Raw genomic sequence first — 27,961 nt, forward strand, 5'->3', positions numbered from 1 at the left:
GGTGTGATCATTCATTCTTTCTACATAAACTGTAGCTAAGAGTCCCAGCTTTCCTTTTTGAATGCCTCTCCCTGAATCTAAACTGGCATAGAAATTACTATCATATATCTAATTCCATATCATTGTAAAGATAGCAAAAAGAAATAGGCTAAAATTAAGCAATCCTGCCTCAGCTTCCTGAGTGATGGGTTTACATGTGTGTTCTATATCTAGATTAGAACTTATTATATAAAAATGTATAGGTGTTATTTGCTTTCCCAAAGCTTCTACATGATAAAAGAGGCTCATCAGTTCTCCATGTCAACAAATGTCTTAGGAACCACAGAGAGAGCAGGACGGGAGCTCTCACATTACTTTAAGACCAATTATGTCATCATTGAACAATGAAATTAGATATAAGGAGATATTTCTAGGAGCTGGAAAGATAGCTCAGCAGTTTAGAGTACTTGTTACTTGTGCCAAGACCCTTAGTTTGGTTCCAAGCACCCCTGTCAGGTGGCTCACAACTGCTTGCAATTCCAATGTCAGTGAACTGGACTGCCTTTTCTGTCCTCCACAAGTTCCGGCACACATGCACACACACATAAACAAAGCAAACATTTTAAAAATACATTTCTAGACCATCTTCCAACTAACAAGATCCTCTTTTGTTTTGTTGTGTGTGTAGGTATTACATCAAGCCAGTGCATTTTAATGGATTTAGGAAGGGTCTTGAAAGACAGGTAAATGATAAATATAAGGCACCAGACTATAGCAAACTAAATGTGTGCAAATGTATGTGCAGGAAAGTTACCTTCACGGTAAAAAAGGCCATACAGGAGAAAATATAACAAACATGCAATGTAATTCGCTCTATATGCTGTTTCCACATTTACAATAAAGGAAGCACTAAGTATTGATTTAGCCCAAAATGGCTGTATGTTTTTTCAGTAGGATAAAGAAAGAGAAATTGTGTAAGTGTGTAGGGATGGAGTACAAGACCCAAATTCTTATACTCTGTGGTAGAAAATCAATGAACAGTAGTTTAAACTGAAAATCAAGAAGTGGCACCATTACAATATATGGTATTTAATAACATGGCCACAGCAACCGTAATATAAAAAGCAAAAAAATTGCTGCTTTTGGAAATGGCACTCGTTTTATTTCTATTATTTCTTCCAATATTACTTGAGTTTAAACACTATATGTACATATATATATTTATTTGATACGCTATAAAGGTACTAAATACAATTGTTTTTATAGAGCTCTTCAGGATATGTCCAAAACCAGGAGATGTATGTGTAAACCTTTGTTCACACTGACATTTCTTTCCAGGAGATGTATGTGTAAACCTTTGTTCACACTGACATTTCCTTCCAGGAGATGTGTGTGTAAACCTTTGTTCACACTGACGTTTCCTTCCAGGAGATCTATGTGTAAACCTTTGTTCACACTGACGTTTCCTTCCAGGAGATCTATGTGTAAACCTTTGTTCACACTGATGTTCCCTTCCAGGAGATGTATGTGTAAACCTTTGCTCACACTGACGTTTCCTTCCAGGAGATGTGTGTGTAAACCTTTGTTCACACTGACGTTTCCTTCCAGGAGATCTATGTGTAAGCCTTTGTTCACACTGACGTTTCCACCTTCCCCGTTGCTTTTGCAGCTTCTCATTTTACAATTTACTTTTTAGGCTGAAATAATCATAGAAGTCTAGTACTTAAATTAAATCTTATCACATTAATTGACAAGAAGAGTAAGTGAGTAATTATTCTTAGCTTATCTGGTTTGATTAAAATAATCAACAGAATGATGAAAGGACTGAGGTCATAGGATGGGAAAAGCTATGATGCTGTAGATGGATAGTAAATGCAACAGAGACAGCAAGGCCGAACCAGAGCCCAGGGAGAGCGAAGCACTGTAACCCCCAGACCATTTGTGATATTGCACCAGAACATCACAGACACGAGGGCTACGCGTATGAGATTGAGCTGTTGGCATCTAGTGATGGCCTCTGTGCAGCAGCATTCCACAGTCATAGACAGCCAGGCAACTCGCACACACACACACACATGCATGCACGCACGCGCGCACACACACACACACACACACACACACACACACACACACACACACACACACGGGGCGGCGGGGGTGCGGTGAGACAGGAACACAGATAAGGACAAAAAGACAGAGAGACAGAGAGAGACACATTGACATGGAGGCGCAGAAAGGGAGAGACACACTCAGAGAAAGCAAGAGCACACAGGTCCTAACTGCCTTTCAAACATGCCCACAGTTGGCGATAACAGGTGCACAATGCTGACCCACTGAGAGGATTGTCTGATGACCTAACCCGACTTTAAAAGTCCACTTGCTACACTTGGCATTGTACATGAAGTTCCAGCATGTGGATTTCAGGGAACAAGCTCAAACCACAGCAAACAGGTTAAAGGAGGCAAGCGGGATAGAGAGAGAGACTTTTCAGTCTTACCTTTTTGCATGTCAGTTTCCTAAATCTCATTCAAAATTTCATACAGGAAATTAAAGAACCTGAGATTAAAATGAAACTCTATTTTGCTCTGAAACCACTATTTTTTTTTTCAGTTTACCAAGAGCTGGTTTGAGACAATTAGAAACAGAACCCTAGCACTTGCTTCTGGTCACTCTGACTACCAGGTCCAGCAGTGATCTTTGCAGCTTAGTAATCTTAAGGATAGAACACTGCAAAGATTCTCCATCGGTAATATTTCTCATATATTTGTGAATCTTTTACAGCAACCAGGGGAAAAATGTAAACATCTTTGAGTCCCTCCCCGTGTATGTGTTTCACTATCGTTGTTGTAGAATTAGCACACCACCTCCTTCTAAAACGTGGCACAGTTGAGACTGTATGGTGAATGGAACTTCAAAATGATTGGAGTGGCGGAGGCACAGAGGGGTGAGCAATTTCTGTGAACATCATAAGAACTCTTTGAAAATCCTTGGCTATTAACTAAAGAATGAGATTAGACTCATGTCAAACTTCAAAGCTCCCTCCTAACTACCTATTTTAAAAGGCTTTTCTTCTGGAAATAAAATAGTTTCTCTTTTCTTTACAACCAGTGAGAATTGTATTTCTGTTCGTTTCCGTCCTTCTTCTTGAGGGCAAAATATCATTTGAGTTTATATGAGAGGATGAGTTCTTGTCCTGCCCTTTTCTGTCAATGATTTTTCAAGGTAATAAACCAAAATACATGTAAACATTTTTTTCTGATTTGTGATTAGCAGTCAATAAACAGAAAATGCTAATCATACTAATTTCTTCTCATAGCAAAGTGATGCATAAATAATCTATTAACATGCAAGGGCCAGCAGGGTTAAGCTGCTAAAACACTGCCATTGATTTCTTCCTTTCCTCCTCTGCTCACTTCTTATTTAAGTGGTTCTCTGCAGCCCTCTTTTCCATTATATTGTAAAATTTTCCTCCCTTGAGCACCTCTGCGAAGCTCTGCTCTTAAAACATTAATTAAAGGGAGGTGAAGTGTTTGACTAATCAGCAGAGATGTCTGTAGGGCTCCAATGCTGAGTGACAAATGTCAATATGTGCTTTGGGTTTGTTGGATCAACCAGCCAATATGAAGAAGCTGATCCATCATCTTGTCAACAATTCCCAGAGCATCCCAGAAGCCTGCCAATTAAAAACAGTTGTAATCACAATATATCACTCAGCCACCATCACAAGAACATGATAAATAGGGACCTTTTTCTCCCTCTCTACTGAGCATTTGATGTCTATTTTGTAAATTTATTCCATTTTTAAGTTGGGGCAGAACTCAGATCCAAAGTGAAAAGGTAGAGCACGTTAAGATATATATTCCTCCATTCTTTTTCCTGAAGCATAAATTAACATTTTAGTCCAGCAGGTGTAAATCCTTGTAGACTTTTGAAAAATGATGCAAATGGTTAGAAGAGTAACTTGCCTTATTGAGGCCTGGCTCACTTCATAGCTTTTCCTCCCTACAAAGGCAAAGCTGGGAAGTTTCTTTTGGGGATATTCAGTAAAATCTAGGAAATTATACAACACAAAATCCTTTAATATCCTGATTTCTTATCAGGATGAAGATATGCTGCGTGGCCTTTCTAGGGTATATTTTGTCTCACTTTTTACCACCCCACGTTCTCTCTCACCATTCTAACCTTCTAACTGGCCCTCTCTCTGGGTCTGCCTTTTCATTTATCTGCAAGGCTCCCTGACCTGTAGGGTGTTCAGCTAACTCTACAGAGTTCCTCCAGACTTGAGTTAAATATTATTTAACCTTATACACATGTGTTCTACCCACTCACAGCCCGAGTTAAAGGTGCTTTTCTGAGTTTCTTCTCTGATCTGGAAGTGGTTGATGCCTCTATGGAAACCCAGCTGCTTTAATCCTTTTTATATAGTAGACATTTTTATCTGTTTCCCTTTTATGATGATAGAAGAATGTGTACGTTGTCGCTTACCAACTATGACTAATACTCAGATCTGGTAACATACCAAGCTAGTCTTAAAACTTGAATTCTGTGAGCTCACAGCAGTTAACCTTTATCTTATAGGTAAGCATAGCTCTTTCCACACACAGTCTCCTGAGCAAACAGGCCTCTGTCTTCATTTTAACTTTATGTTGGACAGATCACCCCTTCCTTCATTTTACCTTTGCCAAAAAGAACATTTTTATTTCTTCCCATGTGATATGTTCGTCCTTAGCTTTCAGACATTGTACATTGCCAACTCATCTCCTTATCTTTATTCTTAAAGCCATCATAGTTATGATTATATTTTATTCTAGGTTGTTTTTCATTGACGTGACGTGATGACGAACTTGGGGGAATAAAAAAATCTTATGTCAGCTTCTATGTTACAGTCTGTCGTGGAAGGACTCCAGGGCAGGAGCTCAAGTGGGAACCAAAGTAGAAACCATGGAGGAATCCTGTCTACTGGCTTGCCCCCTCATGCTCTGCCCAGACAGCTATTAAAAACTTTTTTTTCTATTTTTTTAATTAAGAGAACCTTTTTATTGATTGATTGCGAATTTCACATCATGCACCCCAGTCCCATTCATCTCCCTGGCCCTTCGTATCTTCCCTCTGCCCTGACAAACTCCTCCCCAAAAGGAAACAAAAATAACAAGAGAAAATAAAATTTAAAAAATACAGAAGAAAAATAACAAACAAACAACAAACCACCTCACCATAGAAGCTGCGGACCACCTTGCCATAGAAGCTACAATGTGTCATGGTGTGTCATACAGTACAGCCTTTGTCCAAACATCTTTACCTGCAAATGTGCACTGAAATGAGCAATTGGACTGGTTTGAGGCCTCTAGATTCTGCTACACTGTCAATACCAGATCCTTGCCAGGACTCATCTCTGCTATCCTGTTGTTGTCCTCTGTCATTGAAATCCTGCAGCACTGGATCTGCAGGACTAGCCTCTTTACCCGCTCCAGCAGCTCATAGACAGGGTAGATGTTGGGGTGAGCCAAACGTAAAGCCTTGGATCTATGCCTGACCAGGAACTGAGTTGGTCAGCCTGCCAGCTCTCCCACAGCAGCACCACCAGCATGAGCTCTCCAGCACTGCCCTGGCTAGCTCATCCAAGTTAGGAGCAGGTCCAGCTCTCACACTCTCGGGGCTCTTGAGCCTCCCTCACCAGTGTCCAATCTTCTAAGCCCACTCTATTGTGCTGCCCAATCAAGGTAACTGACCAGCTCTCTGGAGTGCATCAGCCAGGACAGGGTGGGGCCAGCTCTGTTCAGCCCATGCACATCCTCATGGACTTTAGTGTCATAATTCCTGTATTGAGCCATCCAATATAAATTAACAATCAAGAAAATATCCCCACAAACTTGCGCACAGGCCAATATGCTAAAGGCCTTTATTCATTTGCATTTCTTTCTACCCTGATGACTCTAGTTTGTGTTGAGTGGAAAATAAAAACTAAGCAGCAATCAGATTATGGTACCAAATACCCAATTTCATGCCACACACATGGTGACTGCCACTAATATATTATTGCTATCCATTCTAGACTGTGTGTTCTATATGATAAAAGATGCCTGTTTTTATGCAGAGTTGTATCTGCAAGGTAATATTATTTTTAGCTTCCCAAACCAGTGAATATATAAACTAAATTTTGACACCACACACTAGAACAAAGTTTACTAACACGACACTGTAGGACATTTATAGTGAATCTCTCTATTGCCTGTGATGAAACACTCTGGAGAAGCTAGCCTAACGCCGTGTGTTCCTTGTGCAACGGGATGGACAGTGCTCTTAAAGCAGGAATATCTCACTGTTGTTGTTTGTTTGCATCTTTGTTTGTTTTTGGTTTGGTTTTTCTGCTTTTGTTTTGTTTTGGTTTGGTTTTTGGTTTTTGGTTTTTTGAGATTGGGTTTCTCTGTGTAGCATTGGCTGTCCTGGACTCACTTTGTATACCAGGCTGGCCTCAAACTCACAGAGATTCACTTGCCTCTGCTTCCTGGAGTGCTGGGATTACAGGCGTGCTCCACCACACCAGGTGCCTCTGTTTGTACAGTTCAGCAACCTGACCTAATGATAACCAAGAAACCTAAGGACTTCATCAAATGAGTGTGTGCAGACTGTTTCTCCTCTGTGGCCCAACTCCAAAAATCGTTCTCTTTGTTACGTCCTCTCCAGCCAAGGGACTACTGACAAAATCACCTCAAAAATTTCTCTACACCTGAAAAACAAAATCTTCCATGACTGCAGACCAATGGCTGCATAAAATCAGAGACTGTACCTTATCCAAAGTAGACAACCAAGGCAGAGACACGGAAGGCCAATGTGGCCGATGAGTGGATGGACGTCCCACCCGACTCAGCGGAAGCTCCTCTGTAGCTCTTCGGCTGCTCCCCTGTGAATGGAGAACAGGTGTCTCCAGGCTTCCAAGAGGAATCACTGCAGCAAGAGGCTTCGCATAATCATGTAACACAAAGATGACATTTTGGCTTGAAAATAGTGCATCACTTGTGCCATTGTCTGATGCAACCGGTGGACATTTACCTTCTGTCTGAATAAGACTCTTGCCATGAAATTAAAATTCAACAGACATGTAGTACACATAATCTCTCTCTTGTCCACTGATGGCCCAGCCTGCCTTGAACATCCTGTCAGCCAATTTCCCAAGTGTTACCAAGTACCAAAAAGGACCAGAATTACTTTTACAGTGAAACCTCAATAAAATATTCATAGACCAAACAAAGGAAAACAAGTTGCCTTCTGAACTGCCGGGAACAACCGGTGTGCTGACAAGAGAAGCAGACTCGGAATAAGTTACTGGGTGCCCAAATGTTGCAATGCCTTTAAAAGAACTTCTCCAAGCCAATCTAAATTTCTAAAAGAGAAGCACTACCATACTACCATCTCTGCAATTTGCATGAGCAATATTTGTAGGCTCTGGAAGTAGGGAACTCTGTCTAAAAAAAAAAAGAAAAAAAGAAAAAAAAACCACTGCATAAAGTTATGTAGACTAGTCTGTTCAGAAGTCTGGAAATACAACAATCTGTTATTTCCTTTGTGGGGGAAAACATAGTACACTGGTTTTAAGAGAATATTATAAGCATGTTTTAAATTAATTGTAGTTTTGAAATTCTTCTTCTTTTTCTACCCAGCCATGCTCAACTTATGTTGGCTTAATCTTTCTTTCACAGTTGTAAAGAGTTGATCTGATTAATGCTTTCTAGTGCACTGCTTTGCTCTCTACAAAATTCCACCATTCAGGTAAGGCCTAGGCTCTAGGCTCATCAGCATAGCTAATGATTTTCAGTTAAGACATTGGTCTTTCTTTCTGCTTGGTAGTGTTAGGATGAAATCCTCAATTACTCTCACTATTAAAGCATGTTCCTTACTACTTTCTTGACTATGTATAATCAAGAAAGCCCCATTTACATCCTTACTCATTCTTTTCCCCAATAAAGACTCCCTATAAGAAGAGAGGATCCCTAATATCACTAATGCATTTACACTACAATCGTAGGCTTTAAAATGGGCAAACACACTGATGCAAAGAAAGACATGGCATTTTATTTCATAACTCTTCAATTTTACACTTTATGAAGCAAGAGACACAGTCATAGAAAACACTTTGCTCATCCTTGGAGTCTGATAATAGATTTAGTGCCAGTTGGTTCTGCATTTGTAATGGGTTTACTTTTTTCTGATTATTAAATTTCCTGATTCTCCACTAGAGGAAAAATAATCAATAAATTTCATCTTCTGTCATCATAGAGATTTTAAGGAGCAGCAGCCAACCCTAGAGAAATAGTACTGCTTTGACTTTCCTTCCAGTCTGAGCCCCAGGATACCAATGCATTCTTTTTTGTACTTCTAGTAGGAAAATGACAATAGCTCTTAATCATCCTGTGAGGAATATTAAAGCAGGCTTTCCCAGAAATGACGGTATTCACTACTGATTGTCTGGCCTCTGCAAAATGCATGCATCACGACAGGCAGAGTGCTAGCCATGGCCTTTGCTACTGTAGCAAGGGAGGCAGTGGAGGCGTCTACACAGCTATGAAGTACTCCTGAATTTTGCATCTGAGGAAATGATGGCTCCTTTTAACAGTATTCATTTTCCATGTGATTGCTTTTGTTTATGATTCACAATAACCAGTTTACTTTTTAGAAAACAAACCATATTGAGTAATCTTAAAAATGTCATCATCCATTAATATATAAAATCAATAATCTTATTAAAAGGATGGCTAAGAGTTAATGTCTTGTCCATTAGGATTTACTTTTCTTCTTCGATTACTTCTACATGTTTCTAGTTTCAAATTTGGCAGCATCCCTACCAGACACCGCATATTGAATTTTGATTCTTTTGAAATATGAGTTCCCTCTATTGTCTCTTACATTATAAAATAACTCTCTGAGTAATGGCATTTCATTTTTCAGAGACAGGGTTAGAGAGCTGCTAAGAATAAAGTACCTGCGATCTGTCAGAGTCTGTCCTGGGCACCTGCCCTAAGCTATCTTCTGTTAGTCTTAAGGCAAAATCAGGAAATTGCCATTAAAGGCTCCTCAAATCACCTGTATTAATAAGGAGATTTTGACATTTTGAGAAAAACAAAACAGAATAAGACAGTAGTTAACACAGAACAAATGAAAGAGTTAGATTTTCTAAAACCATTTATACACTGGTTCAGGAATGGAGGGCTAGTTTAAAAAAGAACAGCCTCATAGTGGCTGTATTTTAAGGTACTCTATGATGTGAAGTAGATCACTTATTTGTTTTTAAGTTACATTTCTCTAACAATTTCTGATGCGTTTCAGGATCGTGAGAATTAAAACGCCCTATTTGTACTCTGCTAAAAAGAAAGTGGACCCGTAAGAGACATGACATTTCAGGTGATGCACAGTCACATGGGAGGTGTGGAATCTGCAGCTACCTGGACATTGCAGTTTTCCCAGCTTCTTAGCGGGCTCCCCGTGTTGTTTTGGGTAGTAATGTACGGCTGAGTTCTGAGAACTCTGGAGATAGACACAAAGATTTATACAGACTTTCAAACGACGTGTGGGATTTAATTAGGTAATATATTTCCCTTGTCTTCCGGACGCCAGACGCCATTATGTTTCCCTGCATTAGCAGCCACGCTGAATGAGAATTGCTTATATTTGACTTTTATGAGAAAGAGGGGCGGGTTTGAACGTCTCGGCTGTATCCGGTGCAGGCACGGGCCTGATGGCCTGTAAACTAATTAGTACGGGCAGTGTATACTAGAGAGCGCTTTGTCTCTGAAGCTGATAAGACACTGGAAAGTCTCAGAAACAGCAACAAATGGTCTCTCTGTCCTCTGCGCAAACGTGATAAGGCTAATACCAGTTTATTAAAATTTGTAATCTAACATGCTCCGCTAATTTCCTCTTGGGGGTAGCGTTTATATTAAAAGAGTTGCTTATTTTCACATGTATTCAAAAACAGATCTAATGAGTGAAGGCTAAGTTTTAGGGTTTCCACTTCTTGTCTGTATTATCAGATGTGACTGGTTTTGAGAGCGGAAACTTGAGCGTGGACAACAGAAAGCTATCATATTTTCAAAGTGATTGTTTTCAAGCCTTTAATTAAATCAAAATGCTCTTTATAGAGCTCTGAGCTCAAGCTGCTCCGAAAATGGTAGAACTACTTGTCAGCTGCTCAGGGTTATGAATAGCTCTAGCAGCAAGAGATAAAAGTATTAAAAAGAGAAGTACGGAGGATCGCTTCTCAGTGTTAATTAAAAACAACAACAACGCAAAAAACTATAGCTGCATTTATAGAACAGCTAATGAATACAGAGAACCCACAATGAGAGCAGCATTTAAGAAGTATCAAAGTTTATTTAAAAAGAAAAAAAAAAGGGAAATGAGGTTTGAGTCATGTCTTTGATACACATTGAAAAACATTGGTCAAAATCTTCCTCCAAGAAGCAGTATCTTCATTCTAAACAAAGGCAATTAGACCTAAACTCAAAACTCTTTTGGGCACATAGTTCATACGAAGTATTCAATTAATATTAATGTTTTCTCTTCCCATCTGAGACCCTAAAAAGAAAAAAAATCCCATCATGAAAAAATGTAAAATAAAGAAGGAAATAAATAATTCACCCAGCCCAGCTTCATGCATGTTTCAAAGCTGTTTGCTTTTACTTTCACAGTCTCACAACTTGAGCGGTAACTTGCTACATACAAAAGTCTTGACTCGCATTCACCATGATTTTACAAATAGAAGCTGTTTTCGTGTTGTGCTCAGTGTGTAGCCTTGAAGACAACTGAAAAATTCAAGCGTTTCTTGACTTTGTCATAGAGCTAGCATTAGTAGACAGAGGATCTGAGTCTTCCCGTTGGATGTAAGGCTTGTGCTTCACTTGGACTTGAGATGGCAGTTCCCTGCACTTGCCGTCCTCCCTCTGACACCTTCTCAGTTTTAATTTATAGTCTTTTCTTTATTCTAGAAAAGATTTCTGCGGATTTTTATTCGCATTCATCCTATTTTGTTTCTTTCATTTCTATAGGACCTTGAGGTGGTGTTCCCTATTTTTGACATTGGTTGTGGTTATAAATTTTCAAAGAGACTGTTTACTTTCAGGTTTCTTTTCAGCAAAATAGGAAGTATGTACGAGTAAGATACTACAGCAGACTTAATGTCTTTCCAAACATCTCAAAAATTGTATTTACGTATAGATATTTTATTTAGAAAAACACTCACCTGATAAAGCAATTCTGGGTATATGACTATTCATTGTAATGTTGTTTAATTTTTCTGTAGATTTAGCATTTTTCCCAAAAGGACGTTGGTAGTGCTAATGTGAAGAAACTAGGTCTTGTTTTAAAAACCACCCAGCTCCAAAATTTTAAGACTGATTTATCTGTTGTTTGATAATAAACATCTTCAAAGACATATTAATTGTGGTTTTATTTTGTATTTTCCTAGTGGCTAAAGATGTTGAGGACATTCACTTATTCCAGTTGCCTATTATAAGCCTTCTTTGAGGGGGAACCATCCTCCAGGGAAAAAGAATCTATCAGGTTTTGTGTTCATTTTTTTTTTTAAATCAGGCAAAGTTTTACTTTCATTGCTGTTCTCTCTTTTACTTTTCTTTTCCCTTTTTTTTTCTTGTTTGCTTATGGTTCTGCTATTGTGTTATATGAACTCTGTATTTGGAATTGTTTAAGTGCTATTTGATTTCTGTGTGCAAATGGACAGTGTGCACAGAGGCATAATTTAACAAGAGACCACAGTGAGGTCCTGACAAAGTGGATAGCTCCCATCTCCCAAGCATAGAGCCTGATGGCTGTGTCTGAGTCTGAAGATTTGTACAGCTGATATGAAAGAAAGCAAAATACTTTCAAGAATGAAAATCTACCCTAATGATGCATGGAGAGGCTCTGCAGGCATGTCACACAGGCCACCACTACTGCTGCTGTGCCTGGAGTGGGCATGTTTAAGAGCCTGAAAAAATGTGAAGCCCTTGGGAATTGATAAAGACAGATTTATTTGTATTTTCCAAAGTGGGTATTACCAAATGCACCTCTTCCCCCATATCCCCGTCCCCAAATACGACATACAGTGTGTCAGGAAAATATTGACTCACTCTCTTTTTGTGGCTATAGCTTTAACAACTTTAAAAATCTTTCCTCTCTCCTTCTCTTTCTTCTAACCACTTACATAACATAATTATTGTAATATAGATTAGATTTTTATTTTTCTGGTTTTTCAAGATAAGGTTTCCCTGTGTGGCCTTGGCTGCCCTTTGTGGATTCACTTTGTAGAACAGACTGGCCTTGAACTAGCAGAGATCCATCTGCCCGTGACTTTGGAGGGCTGGGATTAAAGGCTTGAGCACCCATGTGCCATTTAGATTAGAATTTGTAATGAAAATGTTCAAAATACAGTAACAATATTTAAAACTATGGAATGTCTCTTCTCTAAGGAGTAAAATGTAGAAAATTGTTTGGGTCCTACCCTTAAAGAAACCATGTAATTTTTTATTAAAATAATTTTAAATTCCATATAATATTTATTAAAAGTAATTTTAAATTCAAGGGAAGGAGTCAGTAGCAGATTTCTTAAAGTATAAGTTCAAATGAACATATTTTCATTTTAACACAGCTTTTTGTTATGTTTTGAAGACAAAAAATAACAATTAATGAAGTCAATATAGAATGTAGGTTTAGTGTAGCTTACCAAATGAACTGTCATGTGCTATAGTTGCTGGAAGTTTTAGAGTAGTAACTGTTGAAATGGAAACCATGAAGCTGACCTCCACAGAGCGATTCCTTGGTCAGTTCTCCAAAGAACCAGAGATTTTATGAAACAGAATGCATGTCATAAATTACCTGTATTTTACCAAATACAGGTATTATCAAATGCACCTCTCCCCCCGTATCCCCATCCCCAAATACTACAGACAGTGTCTCAGGAAATTATTGACTCACTTTCTTTTTGCGGCTACAGCTTTAACAGCTAGAAACAATTGCCATGACATTACTAATTCTAAGACAATAATGAAGCAAATAAATAACTAACCCAGCCCAGCTTCATGCATGTTTTTTCCACTTTATTAGACTTCTTTTTTTAATTTATTATAATTTATTCAGATTACACCCCGATTGTTATCCCTTCACTTGTACCTTCCAGTTCCCGCCCTCCCTCCCTCTTCCACCCTATTCCTCTCCCCTAGACCTCTGAATACTACTCAGCTATTAAAAAACAATGAAATCTTGAAATTTGCAGGCAAATGGATGCAACTAGAAATGATCATCCTGAGTGAGGTAATCCAGACCCAGAAAGACACACACTGTATATACTCACTTATAAGTGGGTATTAGACCAACATAGATGTCCTCTGAGCGACTCCGCCCAGCGGAGGATCAGGACAGATGCTGAGACTTGATGCTGGACTCCAAGTGAGAATGGTATGGAAGGACGATGTGATTGAAGGACCTATAGCGTTCAGGAACCCCACAAGGAGACCATCAAAGCCAACGGATCTGCACCCAGGGTGCTCTGCACAAACTCCTGTACCAACCAAGGAATATGAACGCAGTAAACCTAGACCCCGTTCAGATCTAGCCCAATAGATAGCTCATTCTTGGTGGGGAGAGCAGGGACTGCCTCTGACATGAACTCTGGTGTCCCCCCCCCTCCTAATTTGATCACTTCCCCCTTGGTGAGGAGGCCTGGTGGCACACAGGGGAAGGGAAGCAGGCTATCCAGATGAGACCTAATTGGTCTTGCTTGTTTCAAAGCTCTTTGCTTTTACTTTCACAATCTAGCTCCATTACAAAGGTTACCCAGTCTCTTAGAACCTACATCCTGGTTGGTTTAATTTGTTTGATAGGTAGAGAAAAAGAAAATAAATATCTTGAATAGGTTTCTTTTTTCATTACTTCTTTTTAGATGACAACAATTTTTTATAATAGACTTTAAAATAATTATTTTTTCTTTTGTTATAAGAAACCATATAGGCAAGATATATTCTAAGCACAGAATAGTATAAAGAGAACATTATAGTTCCCCTCTTATCCAGAATTTGTCTTTACAGCTACTTCAGAAATGAAACTCAGACTTAAATCCAGAAGAGGGGCTGGGAGGTGACATTCACAGCAGCACTGCTAGTCACATTATGTGACATTATTTGATTCCAATGGTTAGTTTTAAAATTCCACATTTTTGACAATCAGTTTGGCTGAAATCAGTTTTTGTCCCACAGTTTTTCTTGCTAAATTGGGATTTCTATATAACTAGAGAACCACTCCCCTGGCAATTATCTCACCTCTGTGATTACACAGATATTTAGCTGGGTAAAATGCCAGGACTTAACCTGATACCATCCTCCCTATCAAGTGGAGAGTGAGATCTGACTCTCACACAAACTCTGGTGCTCCTTTTCTGACCACGTCCCCTGGATGGGGAGGCCTGGCGGCACTCAGAGGAAGGACAGCAAGTTACCAAGAAGAGACTCGATACTCTAAGAGCATATATAGGGGGAGGAGGTCTCCCTCAGTCACAGACATAGGGGAGGGGAGAATGGGGGAAGAGGGAGGAACAGGAGGATCCAAGGGAAGGGCTAACAATTGAGATGTAATATGAATAAATTAATTTAAAAATGAAAAAATATAGATAAACAACTCCTAAGTCCTGGGCAGGAGTGGAAGGTCCAGTGCTGGGAGGGGATTTCTCAGGCTGGGTTCTCAATATTTTGTTTCCACAAAACCCTAGAGAGGAGTGATGAAGTCCTCCAGGCCTGGTGTTTGGGAACTAGTGAAAATACAGACTTTTGACTCAAAAACATAGAAATAGCAAAGTAAGAAACAAATTAGTTAGAAGAAGGTATAATTTGTTTTACTGGTACAAATAAAGAGAAGATGCTAAGAACATTTAAAATTGTTTTTACATACTAGACCAAGACATCCTTGAACTTTAATAATGCCAGCCAAAAAGAAAAAATAATAAAGTTTGTATTTATTTAAATTACTTGCCATTTATACCAAGCTTTTGAAAACAAGCTAGAGATAGCTTTTAGCAAGTCTCTGGTTATTCTGTTAAATTTTTTTTCACTGAAATGTAGATTCCAGTCTGACCTTACTAGTCTATAAATTACCTGAGACTAGCTCAGTGTCTAGGAAATGGGACCTTGCCACTGGAGGATGGATATCCCATTAGCTCTTCTGAAAGTTGTCTGAAGGCTTCAAGGTCAGCCTCCTTTGCATCCATTGCAGACATAGCACAGAAGGAAAACTAGGAACATTTCATCAAATACAACCTTTCTATTGCCTTAAACATCATCACCTTTAATCTCACAGTAGACTGTCAGGAAAGCACTGATGGTGGGAACTTCCTATTGAGAATCTAGGTGAAAAAATTATAGGAGAATTGGGAAATAGAAGGATCCAGAGGGTCCTAGAAACCTAAAGGGAGAACATCATGAAGAGCGGATCTGGACCCAGGGGCTTCTGCTCAAACTACTGTACCGACCAAGGAGAATGCATGCAGTGAGCCTAGAATCCTTAATCAGATCTAGCCAACGGATAGCACTAGCACATTCCCCACAGTTGTGTGGAGAGTGGGGACTGACTCTGACATGAACTCTGGTGTCCAATGTTTGACCACTTCCCCTTGGCGGGAGGCCTGGTGGCACTCAGAGGAAGGGTAAGCAGGCTACCAGGAGGAGACTTGATGGCCTGTGACTCTACGGTGGGGGAGGCAATAGGATGAAAGAGGGAGGGGAGAGGAACGGGAGGATACAAATGAGGGGATAATAATGGAGATATAATCTGAATAAATTAATTAAATTTTAAAAATTAAATTAAAAACAGAAAAACAAAGCAGTTTTATTTTGTCGTAAACAGATCAGTACCAATCTTTAACTAGTTTTATAGAACTGAACGTAATTTAGGCCATTTTAATATTCTGAGGCATCAATAACTTTATTGAGGTTAAGAGAACAGAAAATATGAAATAATTAACATTTAAAATAAGAGGACAGTCCCCTAATATGGAAAATGTAGAAAGCTTATCAATAAATACAGGCTACAAAAGATGAACACAGTTGATGCTTCAAATAGACTGTTGTTCAGAATTTAGATGAGCAGGAACTCTGAAGATTGCGAAAAAAGTATTTAACAGAAAAGTGTACGCCATCACAAAATGTTCATGTTTTCTACCCTATAGGAAAGCATGTTATCAAGCATGTACTCTTCATTTGTAATAACCCTAAGCCTCAAACAAAAACCCTGGAAGTACAGCATTCAAGGTATTTGCTGGAAATTAGGTGTGCACTGGAAATTAAAAGAGAATAAACAAAAAATTTTTATTTTAACATTTTTTAGTTCTATTTTATAAAATCCTCTATATAACAAAAAGTATAATATAAAGGTTACCGGTTGGTTCTTTTTGACATCAAACAACATAATCTTTACAAAATTCAACTTTATACATAGTGTGAATTAAATGATAAATGTTATAAATCACTATTGGTTTTTGTTCAGTTTATATCATTTAATATTTGCATGATCATTTATATTATGCATAAAGAATATGGCCATATAAACATAAGTTGTACTATTTTCCTACTATTAGGCGTCAATCTCTCCTTTCACGTTACAGTGTATCTACAAAAAAATAAAATAAAATAAAGCAGCGCATCCACAAAGAGATTGTAGGAAATTCCCACAAGGACCTCATCTCCTCCTGCTACATACATGCTATTCCTGCATACTGGAACTGGCCAGGATGCATGGATTTGTGTTCATATATATGCAAAAACAAGATTATTTTTAAAAGTAAAAGTAATACAGAGATATGCTGTCTACCAAAATAAGACATCTTTGTCCTCAAAGAAACAATGTACTTAGAAAAGACAGTTCTCCTAAACACTGGGATTGCAGAGTGGGGAGTTCTGTGTCTTTGAACACCTCTGTTTCTGCAGGGCAGGGATTGTACAGGGGAGGTCTGGTACATCCTGGGCGAGCAAAGGCACAGGCAGATTGTTCAGGAAGCTCAGTCAAATAGAAAGAGCCACTCGGGTCTTTCTGTCTTTCTTTCTTTATTCATTGTTTTTGGCTTCCTTCCTTATTTCCTTCCTTCCTTCCTTCCTTTCATTTTTGCTCTCTGGTAATGAGTACTTAAGTGCCACCTTGTACTTTCTTTCAAGTAAATAAAGCTGCTAAACTCATTTCTCTTTTAATTTGGGCTATTTTGAGAGAAGGCCTTCCTATGTAACATTGTCTGTGCTTGAATTTATACAGTCCACGGTGGCCTCACACTGCAGGGTGGCCTAGGTTACTGAAAGTTGAGATTGTAAGCATGTGGTGTCATGCTTGAATTTCCTGAACGTGTTTTCTGTTTTGTTTTGTTTTGTTTTGTTTTGTTTTGTTTTGTATCAAAAGCTACTATCTTCCATAGTTTATCAGAAGTGCTGACACCCTTCCTTGGGTCTCATTTGAATCATCAATTTTGTCATAATTTTAATGTACAGACATAGGGATGTGTGAAGCTAATACAAAGGTATGTCTTTGACATAAATAATATTCATCATTAAGTTTTCTTCTATGATGTTTTTACAATCAACCACCCTTCCTCTAGGAAGATGACCACAAATTGTGATTCTCAATGAATTATCTGGAGATAAAGAAGTATGTGCTTAGCAAACTGAGCCTTCTTCCATGCAACGTAAGCAGCTTCAATATAAATTATCTGTTATGGGATTATTTGTCATCCAACTGCATCCAAAATACCCTGATGGTTAAGTTACCTCCTGCATCATAAACTCTTCATCAAAAAAATCATGGGTTTTGAGTTAACGCCTTGCCTTAAACAGTGATTTTTCTCTTGCATCAGTTAGAGATTCTTCTGAGAATGGTTCAAATGGATTACCACAACCATGTTTCTCAATCTTGTCTTATTTAGCATCCCATAAACACAAAAAGAAATTATAAGTACTAAAATGGAGGAGTATAAAAATTAATATATAAAAAGCATCCATATGTTCTAGCCTTCTACTTTGTTTATTGTGCAGACAATAGTAATGGGTAGGCTTTATTGTTACCCCCACTTGCCAGTTACACAGGGAAAAGACCACACCTCAGGCCTGAGGAGTGAGTGAGAAGGGACAGAAAAAGTGTTAGGAGTATAATGTGTTAGTCAGTCTGATTTTTTGAATTCTGTATGACAACTCTGTATATTGTGATTTTGGAATGGAATTTGGGTGCTGTGAGGAGGCAGGCGAATAATGCCCAGGCATGACATAATGCAAACAGAAAAAACAGAAAGATACTTTAAACATGTAGGAAAGAATGGAATATGATTCCAGCAAGAAGATCACACAATGTGCATTGGAGGGCAGATGCAGGACTGGTAAATTATCACTCTAATGACAATGGAAAATGGCCCTGAAAGATAATTATTTTAACAGGTGGTGGCTATTTCAATATACTTCAGTATTGATGTAATATTTTTAATACTCAGTGCTATAGCACTGGTCTTAAAAGATTAATATTTATAACTGTAGTAAAGTAAAGTTTCAAAAGTAAAGAAAACACCATGTAAGACTATTTGAGGTATGTCAATGTGGTCTGTATACTGGCCAATAATATAAAGCCAATAATTTCTAAAAGTTCGGGTAGATATTGATATCTGTTATTTTTCAGAAACCTACAATTTTCCAAATGCCAGAATTAACTGTTTGAGCTAATTCTGTGGGTTCAATCTGTCATCAGATGTAAATTCAAATAACCTTAAAAGTCCTACTTGTCTCTCCCTCCTCTCTCTCTCTCTTTCTCTCTCTCTCTCTCTCTCTCTCTCTCTCTCTCTCTCTCTCTCTCTCTCTCTCATCTCCTCTCCTCTCCTCCACCCAACCCCAACCATATATAAAAGGGCCAAATCCAGTCTGTAGTGCATCAAATTATACCTGCTCTTCATTAGGGCTTCAAGAAATGTTTACTCAATGGTACAATTAATATCCCTACAAAATGTAAACATCTCATATTTAAAGGCATTATAAACACTAGTGCTAAACACTTAGAATTAGTTTTCTCTAAAGAATAATTTTACAGGAAAGACTAAGCTAGTTGCAATTAAATACAGTCAATATATAAAGAATAGGATAAAACTGTCTATAACCCACTTTCTTACTTTTATGTGTTGTATATATATATATATATACATATATACATATATATACTTTATATATATATATATATATATATATATATATATATATATAGAGAGAGAGAGAGAGAGAGAGAGAGAGCGAGAGCATATATATATGCTTTCTGTCTTTCTCAGTCTCTCTATATATGTTTCTGTCTCTCTGTCTCTGTTTCTGTCTTCTCTGTCTCTGTTTCTGTCTTCTCTGTCTCTCTCTCACACAACACACACACACACACACACACACACACACACACACACACACACACACACACATATACACACACACATACACCAAAACTATAATGAGACTGTTCCAGGAGAGAGAAACAGTGCTTAAGCCCCTGAAGGAAACTTCAATCAGCAGGGCCTGGCTGGTACCCAACAGGGAAGCCCAGCTGTCTGGCCCACAGCAATCCACACTGGGCAGTCATCCACTATCTGTGAGTAAATGCTCAAGACCATCTGTGAATTTAGAAAGAGGAAGCAGAAACTGCAGCAGCTCAGCCAAAAGCAAGAGCATCCAAAACTGAAAGTGCAACCCATCTGTGCAGGACATTTCACCCTGGACGCAGCTTTCCAGTTCCAGGTGACCTATAGGTCAGTCCAGTTTAAATAAACAAACATTTGTTGAGCCATTCTCTGTGCCAGGAACAATGGAAAGGACTGAAAATACAGAGATGAAAAGAAACATTTCTTCCTTCCCCACCAGGAGCCACTGTTTGTTACACTATGCAGAGCACACGCAGAGTGTTGACAAAAGCCAAACTTTGCCAAAATGAGGAGATTGTTAAATTTTGCTCAAGTAGGATTATCAAGCAACATCCTCCACGTAGCTCCCACCCCAGTAATCTTTTCATTATAGAGATCCTTGTTCTGCATGTCTAGGTCAGGTCTTGACATCAGGTTTCTTTAAAGTACCCAGGAGATGGAAGCTACTGGTGTGAGGATCCCATCTATATGTCAAGGTGAATGGAGTCCAAGTTGCCTGAAAGGGCCATGATGACAGAGACCTTAAAGAGGCTGGTATGTGACAGGAAAATCTCAAGGCAAGTAACTGAGAGTGATTCATACTTCGTAGGTCAGAAAGATCGGTATGTACCACACCTGAACAAAAAGATGATTTTATCTGTAGATGTCGAAATATCACCATAAGGGCTCATGTGTGGTCCACATCTGTGGGCTTTGCCCCTGCTAGATTCTGATTCCTACAATACAGCAGTCTGCACTTTCCAGTCCTCAGGGTGACATTAAGCTTAGAGGACATTAAGGTGAAAGGACCGTAATTTCTGAAAATTTGCCCAAATGACAGGGAAGATTAAAGATTTCTTTTGAGAGAAGTAAGGTTGGCACTGAGAAAGTCATTATAGAACCACTGATTTAAGTGGAAAAGTTTGGAAACACAGAAATTAAGTAAGAGATTATTGAAATAGTGTGATTGAGTATGAGAAAGCCAAAATACAGGGTTTAGAGAGAGACCAGACTTGAGGCACATTAGGGGAGGAAATGACTGGACTTTGCAAACGATTAAGCATAAACAGGGATGCGAAGGATGCTGTGACTACCAGCTTCATGGCCGAAGTGATTGGCAGGAAATGTTGCCTACCAGAATAGAAAAGCAATCAAGAGGTAGTTCAGATAGCCATGACAAAAAGTCCTGCTTTGTAGTCGCTGGACTTTAGGATGCAGATTTCCAACCCAAAGTAAGTGTGCAGCAGGCAGTGGTGGTACAGGGTAGGATCAACTCCACATTCTTCACCCACAAGAAGAAATACAAAATCCCCAAAGCCCTCCAGTCTCACACCCGCATCTGCTAGCTGTGCCCCCAATGGCACTGGCAAAGGTTAAAGCTTTTTGCTTCATCCCTCAGAAAGGAACCCTGCCATGACAGCCATCCATGCATGATGAAGAACAAATAAGTAAAAGATTCCTTAGCACTCATAGACAGGAGTCTCCAGAGCTGCTGGGTCAAGGCGGAGAAGCTCCCATTTGGGACAGTCCCTCTCCAAAAGTTTAGGCAGTAGTTAAAGTCCAGACTCCTGGCCAGTGTGTGACTCACCCTTAAAATGGCCTCACTGCAACAGCAGAGGTATGTGACCAAAAGCTCTTCTGGCAGAAAGGAATCAATATCAGCTCACTGCCAACACACTCATTTATTTAATTAAGCTAATGTAGAGTAACTCATTCAAAGGCTACCCAACATCATCAATCAGAGGTTTTGGTTGAGAAGGTAATACAATTGACAATAATTTTTATCAAAGCAAAATCCATAACTTTGTTGCATAATTGAATGAGGCAAAAGTAAAATAAATTCTATCTGTTCTGATATAATCTTTTAATCTAACCAAGGAAGCACTTTTATTCTATTTTCTTTTTTAACATAGCTACCTCACAGAACGTTCTAGCTTGATGTATAAAGGATAAAATGGCTTCAAACATGGCTTCTTCCATGTCTGTTTTAAGGAATGTGAAGTTTGGGAACAATTTGTCAGTTCTGACCTCATGCGTACTGTCCAAGGTCAAAGTAGCATTTGTTTATATTAAATATGCTTTTTGATACCAATGGAAAACTTGCACATACAGATATTTCTTTACTTGCTTTAAATAACTGCAACAGTGATACACACATTATATGTACTGTACTTTAAAAGTAACAAAAATTTTCACAGAATTCAGAAACTAATCAACAGTGTGTGTGATGCTAGCATGATTATTTTTAACTTATTTTCTCCACTTCTTGGTTTTCTGAAATAAATTTTGGTTTCATATGTTATAATAAAATAGAAAAGATCATAAGCAGAAACAATATGGGCCTTTATGTTTATATGTTCTTTTCCTCACAGTTCAGTTCTCAGGGAGTCTGAAGATTTAGACCCTAGAGGGTCAAATAGGTGACCTTCAAAAGAGAAGTCCCAGTGTCTGAGTCAAGAAAGGCAGAAGGTGCATGGGGGGGAGGAACCTCAGGGTTCAAGGTCCCACTTGTAGTTAACGCTATGTTTTCCGTTACTATATATATTAGAGCAAAAATTAATATTTATTTGATGAAGTTGATTTCCTAAAGTTTTTGTTTGATGTTCCAATTAAAGAAAGGTAATTTCACATGTAAGATACAGTACTAAAATAATTTTTCACACACAGAATGTTTAAATCTTTGCATTGCAGACTGTTATAATTTTACTGTTCTTTCAAGAAGAAAATGTACAAATTATTGGGGTATTGGCAATTCAGTACTTGAAACAGCTTTATCATTGAACAATGATATTCTGCATGAGACTTGATATCAAAGTAATCCTCGTAAGGATTTCAGAACCAAACTGTTGTCTTAAGGAGTTATTTGCTGTAGTTCTTGAACCTTTGATTTGCATACTATATTCATGAATCATAATTACATTAGCATAATTGTCACACTGGGCTTTAAAATATATAATTTATTTCTGTCCCATTTAGATTTTGGGGGGTTTTGTACAGCTTGTGAAAACTTCTGAAGAAAAAAATTTACCCTTTTACAATAATAAAATTGAATTGTAATTTCATGACAAAACACAGAAAGATAGTAACACTTGACCAGGGCCATATTCTAAAGAAGCAACCAAATAATTTTTTCAAACTTTTCTAATACTGTAATAAGCCAAGCCAGAATTTCTGCTAGTTTCTCCTCTCTCCTTTCACCATGTGAGAGAGATGCACATGGAAGGATCAGAGCATCTGCTTTTCGTATAAAGAAATATTAAGGTGAGGGAAAGTTTGTGAAGAGAAAGAGCCAAACACGAAGAAACATTTAAAATAAAATTCAAAGCCAACACATACAATTCACAAATTGGCTGCATGATAGAAATTCAAATGGCACAGTCACACCCTGGTGTATAATTTTATGTTGCTGGTTATGTGTGTGTGTGTGTATATATATATATATATATATATATATATATATATATATATATATATATGTGTGTGTGTGTGTGTGTGTGTGTGTGTGTGTGTGTGTGTGTGTGTGTTGTGTATATATATGTTTTACTTTTATGGTGTATTTTTACTTCAAAATATTTTCATGCAATAGCTTCAAATGTTTCTTTAAAACGTACAAATAATGAATTGTAAGTTTATATGAGCTATACATTGCAAAATAGTGGAAACCTACATGAAACCATTAGCCCAGTTCCCTTAACAGCTTGTATTAATGAGCACACACTGTCCCTCATGTAGCCAGTTACTTAAAGCACAGGGCAGAGGCTTCGGCTTCTTTATTTCTTGAAGAATTTGGAAGTGGCTCAACTTTGTTAGCAGAAGAACCAGAGGCCATTGTTGGCACAACTAAACAAAATCTCTCCCAGAATAAATATTTTCTGGACACAGTGGCTATTTCAGCACTACTCAACAGCACCTTACATAGTGGTTCAGTCATCCACTGGTGTCAACATCATAGCTCTATAAAAGGAATCTGAAAAAATACTCTCTAGAACACCTAATTATAAAAGCTATGTCTATATGGTACTGGTTAAGCACATACACATACGATGTTATTGGATTCTATGGGTGGATACTGCTTTTATCCTTATTAACAAATACTACAATTGACTAATAGAAAGTTTGTATGGCTTCCTGTCACATGGCTTAGTAAGTGTGAAATATTAGTAGTCTCTTTTTATATTTTTATTGTTTTAAATTAATATATTTACAATATTTCCTGGCATAGAAGACAACTTTTTAACCCCGAAGAATCTGTGCCAAAGTCGGGGGTTTTCTTGTATGCTGGGCGCTTACCTGCTGCACAGGCTGCACGTTGGAAGAGGGGTAGCCTTACCTGGCAAGTATTTTCCTAATTCTATATTTTAACTGGGAAAGTTGGGAGTCGTCTTATATGGCCAAACATCTTATATGCTGGAGAATACGGGTCCTTGTGTGTTTTTTGTATGTGTCTGTGACTATGTCTGTCTTGGTTTGGGAGTCAGACTCAGGTTTTCAGGCTTGGCAGCAAGCTTCTCTACTGGCTAAAACAGCTCGCCAGGGCCTGTTTTGATTTTTTTTTTCCCGCTAGCATACTTTATTCGTATTATTACTTCCATGTAAAGACAAGGAATAGAAAATCAAAGGAGTAAACACCATCTTAAGTTGGGCTTCAGTGTTCATGTGTCCAGCTGAGCTGGATTCTGGATCGACCTTAGTGTTCCTTTTGTGTGTTATCTAAAAGACTCCCGAGAATGAAACTATGTGTGCAGGCATTTCTGGGTGTGTTCTACTTCTTACAGAGCATCAACAGACCACAGAATGAAGTGAGAAGTGAAGTAGCACATTTATTAAGGCACCTTCCTGCCAGGGAATGGTTATGCACATGACATTCTCAGCACAAGCATTGTGCTTTACAACACAAAGATGCAGACAAGCGCAATCTAGGTCCCAGCCAGCATCACACCCTCAGTTTCTTCTGCAGATTTGTATGGCAAACTCTATCAAGCAGAAGGGTTTTGCTATAGGCAAGGTCACAGGTGTTTCAAAAGCAATCAAATCTCTCTACTAATGGGTTATTCAAAATAATCTTCAGATGTACATACACAGACAACTTTTATGTATATATGCATTTACTCTCTCTCTCTCTCTCTCTCTCTCTCTCTCTCTCTCTCTCTCTCTGTGTGTGTGTGTGTGTGTGTGTGCGTGTGAGAAGTGGATACTGGATACTGGATTGAGTTTTAGCTACTTCATGAATACAAGATATTTAAGAAGAAAAGATGAAAAGATTAAAGTCATTGGATTGGGCATTGTGTTTCTTTGAGTGATGAACATTGGTATAAAAGGAAGCATACGTTTAGATACAGGTAGGTACAACACATGCGTTTTCACACTGATGTATCTGTGTGTGTGTTATACAGTTGAGTATACACATGTGTGTACACTTATGTGCATTTGCATGGAAACTAGAGTTTAATGTCTGGTATCTCCTTCAGCTGCCAGTTATTCAATCTGGCATTTGCTCTCTTTTTGAGATAATGTTTGCTGATGTAATTTTTAAAAAAAACAGTGTTTGTTTCTCCTAGCTTATTTCTTAACCCGGCTATCATACAAATAATTGAGACTCTTTTACAATACAAGACTTCACAACACAATCTGAGCAGTTTAAGTCTGTTATTTAGTCCTTATAACTATTTTTTCTTACTCCCAGCAAACTTGTACTTAGTAGCTCTCCACAGCCCCAGATCCTTCCTCTTGGTTTTTAAATTTTATTATAATTTATTCAGATTACATCTCAATTGTTATCCCCTCATTTGTCTTGTCCTTCCTCTTGATCTTTCTTGGACCTCTACCCTTGGCTGAACCCTCTGTCTGAATCCCTACATCTTCTCCTAACTCTGCCTCCTCTGGCTGGCAGGAAGTCTGTCCCTTTTATCTCCCCTGCTCATTGATTGGCTGTAAGCTGCTTTATTGACATGTCAGTGCGACAATTGGGAAGCAGAGCTTACACAACACTTAGACAAGAAATCAGAATTTAAACTACGCAGCGACCTTACGCCTACAAAGGTTTCTCACTAAGCCTGGGGCTTACTAGGTAACTGGACCAGCTATAAGCAAGCCCACTGCGATCTTCTTGTCTCAGCCTCCCCTACAATGGGGTTATAGACTTGTGTCCCTGCTCCCGGATTTTCATGTGGGTGCTGGGTATCCGCACAGAGCTCCTCACGCATGTGTGGCAAGCCATCTCCCCAGTGTCCAACACTGGTTCTTAAGAGCTTAGCGAAACCTTTTTTAAGCAGATGATTTACACCACTTACAAATTTTTGCATAACCAATTCAATATATGCTATAATTTTTGAATCAAAGAGAAAGTGAAAAGGTAGGTAAAGGTACTAACAAGTGAATATGGATGAAATGGAAGCCCAAGTAATGTGAAGTGGAGCTCCCTGGCATGAGAAGGGAGCAATACTTAAATCAGTATTTGATTTACAATTAGGAAAACTCAGTGTGAAGAATAAAATTATGAGACTAGGAGTCTCTTGAATTTAGTTCTTATGGTATTATAAACAGAGTTTGCTTTCTAGGCCTCTAAAGGGTAGACTAATAATTACTTATGCATTTGATAAAGGCATGAAGGCATTCATAAAACTATTAGTCATGCCTCTAAGACTCAGATGCTGACACAGCAAAGAGTGATCACCAGGCAGGTACCCAAAGCTGCATGTCACCAGATAATAATAGTTCAAATGAAATGAGTTCTTACTATGTGTGATACAAAACATTAGCTCAATTAGACATTGGTATTTGACCTCTCCAGAAAGAACTGTAATTATTTCCACCTTGCAGATGAGACGATTAGAGAAAAGTGAAAAAGGCTGTTCTAGTGATATGAGTTTTAGGTTAGCATAGTTGGAAAAGATAAATTTAACTTAATGTAAGGCAAAATGAGAGGTCTGAGCAGGCCTGCAGGGTGTCCCTGTGATTCTCGCTTTAAACATACAAACATTTAACCCAACAATAGGCACTGGACACATGTTTCCATCCTGTAGCATTATAACCTCCTCAGTTATAAGCTATGGCTGACATGGATTGGGTTCCTACCTTAGCCAGCCTTCTGCTAAGTGCATTACATCCTGGGACATAACCGATGATGCCTGGCCAGTATTTCATTGTCTTTCCTTATTATGACGTCTTTCTGTTAGCCACTACTCACAGAGTGGCATGTGATGAAGGAAAACCCACGCCAGTACCCCTGACTCTCCGTTCTTTTGCTACAGTAAATCAGGGGTCTCTAGTCCAGATGACCAAGCCACAGGATTCCTATAGCCTGAATTGTTGAGCAGCTGCATGGACGTCACTAGCCCTAGAAGTCTATGCCAACATATGACTGTGTTAATAAGGGAAAAAAACCTTTGTTGTGTTGAGTCACAAAGATCATAGGCTGTTTCTCAGCATACCACAGCAATTCCAGATGGGTAACATCTAGAGGGCTTTCTCAATCTTCCCTACAGTCTTATCACTGCTGCAAGTAAAGAGAGTGTTAACAATCTTAAAGTTCTCTCAGCTGGTTCAGGGTCAGATTGGGTGAAATCAGCCAGCTCATTCCAGAGGCTGTAAGTGTTGCCGTTGTGTTCTCCCAGTGTTTGCAGTCACGAGGAGGAAACAAGCTGAGGTGCTGTTAAACTTATCAACAGTGCATTTTTGAAGCACACTTCTTTTTTAAGTCTAATATGACAAGTGTTTGCTAAAATATAATTCCATTGAGCCAAATCTACTAAAGTCAGAAATAGGCTTCTACCATATTCAATCTTCTGTCAAGATTTTCTAACATCACAGACTTAGAAAATGATGGGGGTTGAAAATAGCATATAAAAAGACTGCCTCAAAATTAGAAAGATTCTAACTTTAGCCTGCTGCAGATAACACAAACAAAACACATTGCTCAATTGAAGAATGAGAATAAGAGCAAATTATTTCAATTTTATGGAAACATTCCACAGAAATAAAATGAAGTGGTAGAGCAAGCCAGGGAAAAGATTGGCTTCATTAGTAGAAAACTAGTAACAGTAAATAATGATCTCTAGAGAGAAATTTGTTTTTTACTGAGAGAAGAATTTATCTTATGATGATTAAATGTTAAGCAATGGGGGAAAAGTGTATCTAGAGAAAGAAAGGGGTCAAAGGTTGAGAGAGAGATTAGTAGCTTTTTGCCACACAGTTCATAACGAGGCAGATTAGAGTAAAGCATAATTGATTACTAATATCTCTCACCCTGAACAGGAGTTATGCAGAATTAATCTGTGGAGTTACAATAAAATAGATGATGATAAATACAGCATGGAATTTTCAGCATAGTCCCAG

Source organism: Acomys minous (genome assembly GCF_964271855.1).
Source record: "Acomys minous genome assembly, chromosome: 1".
In the NCBI taxonomy this organism is placed as follows: Eukaryota; Metazoa; Chordata; class Mammalia; order Rodentia; family Muridae; genus Acomys; species Acomys minous.